Genomic DNA, 5,185 nt, shown 5'->3' with positions numbered 1-5,185 from the left:
GTTATGACAGAGGCATGTGTAGTTTCCTAGGGCTGCTGTAATGAATTACCACAGAGTGGCTTGAAACAACTGAAATTTTACTTCTTATGGTTTTGGAGTGAGAAGTCCAACATCAAGATGTTGATAAGAGCTGTGCTCCTTCAGGAGGCTCTATAGGAGCTTCCTTCCTTGCCCCTCTGGCTTCTGGTGGTTCCAGGTGTCCCTTGGCTTGTGACTGTATAACTAGTTTCTAGATTATTTTCACATGGCCTCTCCTCTGTGCCTCTGTTTCTTTCTCTCTCTTTTTTTTTAATTAAAACATTTTTTTTAATTACAGTTGACATTCAATATTATTTTATATTAGTTTCATATGTACAGAATAGTGGGTAGGCATTAATATCATTAAAGAAGTGATTCCCACCAGTAACTCTTGTACCCACCTGGCACCATACATAGTTATTGCATATTATTGACTATATTTCTTATGCTATACTTCATATCCTAAAATATACATTTTCTTGCATTACAATTAGCTCTTAAGAGGTTTCAACCTAAACCAGTATTTCCAATTCAGAATCCCTAGGTTGATTTCAGCTTTTATTAGAGCATTTCATCTGAATGATGGAACTGTTCACATGTTGTTTCTTGTCCTATAACAGGATCGCTGGCCTCTTCTCCAAATATAGCACAAACTGTAACTGGATTCCATACTGGGCAACAAACTACTCAATTCACTATCTGTGTGGGTCTCTCCAAATTACAACTCTTTTTCATCCCCAGCCAGACCCTCTGCGAGAGGAGCACAGAGGATCAGGTACCCTGATGCTCCAGCCATTGCACTCTGTTTTGCCCTCAGACTATTCTCGGTCACATCACACAGTTCATGGTTGGAAGCCATGGGTAAAGCAAAAGTGGTTTTTATTCCCCATAGGCCCTCGCTAGCAGTGTGAGGATATATTGCAAAGATTGCTACTTGATATTCAGTTGAAGACATCAAGTTTTCCAACACTGTGGAAGATATACTTCCATCACTATCACCTCATCTGTTTTTCCACCCCTAGTAGGATAACACACAACTCTATTTTTCTAGTTTTTCTGGGGCATGAGTCCAGTTAACCATAAAACTTCTGCCAGTGATTTAAGAAGTAACCAACTCTGTAGGTGGCCCAATGGTGGCCAGGTCTAAGGCTTTGACCCCCCTGTCCTGTTCTTCCACCCTGGAGCAGGCAGTCCTCCTCAGGCCCTCCATACCCAGTATGTCAGCGGCGGCGTATCCCTGAGTGCAGTCAGGTTCACGTGACTTCCTGCAGTTCATTCTCATCTGTGTTTTTCACCCCTAGGGCAAACAGTTCTACCCCAGACTCAAAAAGTTTTCTGGGTAGTGGAATAATATCATACTGGGACTTTCTCTCTGTGATTAAAATGCCAGTTTTGGATATTCCAGTCCTTGCTCCTATTTCTGGTTTAAAGCTATTTTCAAAAATGTAGTTCAAAACAAGTTTAAAGCAAGATCTGTTAGTGTATTTCCTCCCTTGTGTGGTAGATTTCAGACAGCTTCGATCACCTCATCTTTTGTGCTGAAGGCATTTTAGTGCCATTCTATTCTGTGGTTGCTGTGATATCGTGCAAGACAAATTTGGGTCTTGTCTGAGGCCACGTCAAATCCTGTAATCAGGTTTTCCAAGAAAAGCCAAAGCAGTGTGAAGTTGAATCTTCCAATCTTCCATTAATCATCAATCAGGATTATGATATCAGCAATAGGTGTAGTTTGACAGAAAAAAATTCACTTTTGCTGACGGATTGGCTCATCCAGTTCTGGGGCAGCAGCTCCAAAAGTGCCAGGGACATATGAGGAGGAACTGAACTCTCTGGCTCCAGGAAAAGGACTGGAGGGGCAGCTTTCTCTTAGACAGAAGTGCTGGCCGAAGCCATAGCCTCATTGTTGAGCCTCCTCTGTGTTTCTCTTATAAATATACTTGCCTTTGGATTAGGGTCTACCTGGATTATTAAATTGGCAATGACCCTTTTCCCAAATAAGGTCACATTCACAGTTTCCAGGGATTAGGACATAGCCAATCTTTGAGGGGGCAGGGCAGGACTCAATCTACTACAAAGCATAAGAAAGTTTGTTTTCTTAGTTAACGCCTACATTACCACTGCAGTAACTCTAACTTGACTCACTTTTCAGTTTCTCATATCCTGTTACTGACAAAATTCAATTAAGGTACATCAGTATTAAATTACAAATTGATAACAATTTGTAATTACAAGTAAAAACAAATTGAGCCATACCTAAAAATATTTTTTCTAAACTTGACCTTTTTTAGAAAGGTACTGTATGTAGGTAGGACAAAATGCTTTATCAGATATCATTTAACATGTGACCATGATCTGATGGTCAGGGAATGTGTACTGCATTAAACATACATACAGTATAACTGTTGGCCCTTCCTCTCGAGGATGAGAAAGAAGTTCCACAGCTATCACCACATCCAGCTGACTGTAGCTGTGTCCTGTCCTAAGAGGCTTAAGGGAACTATCTGGACTTTTGATCTTGGCTATCTTCAGGCTAACTAAAAGATCTCTCTGCTATCTTTATTATTGCCCAAAATATAAGCTCCTCCGATTATTAAAAAAAAATTGTTTTCGCACCTCTTCTAAAATTTTAGCATACCTCCTCTTTCTTGATCCAACTTCATGCTGCTCCCCTGCCTCTAAAATTCACCTCTGGAATGCAGAATTCCAGACTATATCCTTAATTCTGTTCCCAACACTCCTAGTCCCTAAATCTGTTGATCACCAAAAATTCCACATAATATTTAGAAACACATGCTTATTTCCTATTCTAGACCTATTGAATTAGGTTATCCTAAGACCACTGTCTTTAAAAATTCTCCATAAGTCATTAATAAATTTGTCTATTAATTATGGGCCATAATCAACATCTGTTGGGGATCATGAAAACAAAATAGCTAGAATGCCTAAACTTGGACTTGGCAGGAGAACTGCAATAATATGAAATGTAAACTTAAACTATAGATCTTTTAATAAAAAGAACTGTCAAGTCATATTTGTTTCACATTCCCAGAAAAAGATTGCTCTGGGGAGAGATTTCTACTCTACTTGCTATTAACTTTCGTTTAAAGAGCATTCTGTGTTTTTCAGAGAAGCTTCATAGCATGTGGCTCCACGGGGGACTTGTCTGCAGATAATATTTCCTTTCTTCCATAAAGGTAAGAACAACTAAAGAAAGGCTCAGGAATCAACAACTTATTTAAAAACAAGGACTCATTCCCACTTACCTTAAACACCTCATGTTTACCTTGATCTGACCCATTAAGAATTGATGCTAAACAAGTTCTCCCAAGTTTCCCACGTCGCCTTAAGTCTGAAGCCATTCTAGACATATCTTGGACTTGCGGATCTGCTGAGTTTCTGATTCACACTTTGCTCAGTATTAAGCTATTTATTGAGAAGATGGTTTCTTCCTTTGTCTTTTAAAATTTTGCAGAAAAGGCAGTTTCAACTCTTTCTCTCTCTCTCTGTTTTTTCTTAATTCTGTGCTTTTGTTTTTGTCTTTGCTTCTGGTTCTTCATAGAATTGGACTCTAGTTCTGATTCAAACATTGTTGTACTGGTGACAACAATAATTGGTGGGTTGGTTTTTAGGGTCTATTAGGTCATTTCTATCAGATAGAGATAGGGATCTTGTCACAATGGGTGAGAGAATTTTGTTTCTTCAATAGGTTTTTTTGGCTATATAGTGTTTGCTTCTTACTTCTTATTTTTAGGTATTATGGAGTGAGTATATCCTTGGGTAATGTTAACAAAAGTATTCATTTTTGGTGCTTTAAAAAGGCAAAAAGGCGTAAAAAAGATATTTGTGGCTGTAGGAGTCATATATGTAAATGAGCTTTGTAGGTCTGTTAAAATACTTGTATGTGACAGTTGTCACCTACCTCCTAGTTCTTTCTGTAAAATAGATGTTTCATACTTTGGTAAAAAGTTATAATTAGCATACGTGAATAAGAGTCTAGGAGCAATAATAGCATAGAGCTACAACTTAGTATGCAAGGTCATTAGATGTGCTTTTGTTTGCTTAGGAAAAAAAAAAAAAGAGGAAAGTATTTTTTAAAATTAAATGACTGGTTGTCCTAAAATGTGAAAGACGACAATGAAGAACAAAATCTGAATTCCTTTTATAGGAGCGAATTTTATTTTCTTTGGATTATAGTGTGTGCAAATAATGAGTCTGAGAAGAAGCAATAAAATGTGTTAACAGTTTGCTAAATGTGGCTCACTTTTGATACGTTTATTAAAAAAATATTTTAAAAGAGCTATGATTCCTTTAATATCAAATATTATATTGATGCAAAACTAGAATTAGTTTTTCTCTTTGTTAAAATGATAAATCTGTCTTGGAATATTGGTCGGTTCTCCTTTACCTTCTATGATATCTGATAAGAAAACTGGGCTAGTACCTGTTTATGGCTTAAAGTAAATGTTGGCAAACAATGCTCTATAGGCCAAATCAATGGTTTTTGCAAATAAAGTTTTATTAAAACACAAGCACACACATTTATTTACATATTGTCTATGGTGCTTTTGATCTACAACAGCAGAGTTGAATAGTTGAAATAGACACTTTATGGCTCTCAAAGTCTAAAATATTTACCATCTTGCCCATTACAGAAAGTTTGCTGACCTCTGTTTTAAAGCTTCCAATTATTTTATTTTATTTTTTTTTAAAGATTTTATTATTTTATTGGGGAAAGGGAACAGGACTTTTATTGGGGAACAATGTGTACTTCCAGAACTTTTTTCCAAGTCAAGTTGTTGTCCTTTCAATCTTAGTTGTGGAGGGTGCCATTCAGCTTCAAGTTGTTGTCCTTTCAGTCTTAGTTGTGGAGGGTGCAGCTTAGCTCCAGGTCCAGTTGCCTGTTGCTAGTTGCAGGGGGCGGAGCCCACCATCCCTTGTGGGACTCGAGGAATTGAACGGCAACCTTGTAGTTGAGAGCCCACTGGCCCACGTGGGAATCGAACCGGCAGCCTTCAGAGTTAAGAGCATGGAGCTCTAACCGCCCGAGCCACCGGGCAGGCCCCTAAAGCTTCCAATTCTTATAGGTAGTAAGAAAGGTAACTTTTTGAGTGGCCAGGAATCTTAGAGGAGAGATGGTTTCACCCACATTTAAAGATATTGCTGACAA

The 5,185-nt window shown here is 38.1% G+C and overlaps 1 pseudogene; it reads right to left on the bottom strand.

The window, feature by feature from the left end:
* Positions 1–579: 579 nt before the first annotated feature.
* Positions 580–1,747, bottom strand: LOC141571248 (collagen alpha-1(XIV) chain pseudogene; annotated as a pseudogene).
* Between the last annotated feature and the right edge of the window lie 3,438 nt (positions 1,748–5,185).

This window comes from Rhinolophus sinicus, linkage group LG04, assembly GCF_036562045.2.
Source record: "Rhinolophus sinicus isolate RSC01 linkage group LG04, ASM3656204v1, whole genome shotgun sequence".
NCBI classification, from domain to species: Eukaryota; Metazoa; Chordata; class Mammalia; order Chiroptera; family Rhinolophidae; genus Rhinolophus; species Rhinolophus sinicus.
This window is presented reverse-complemented; position numbering and strand designations above follow the sequence as displayed.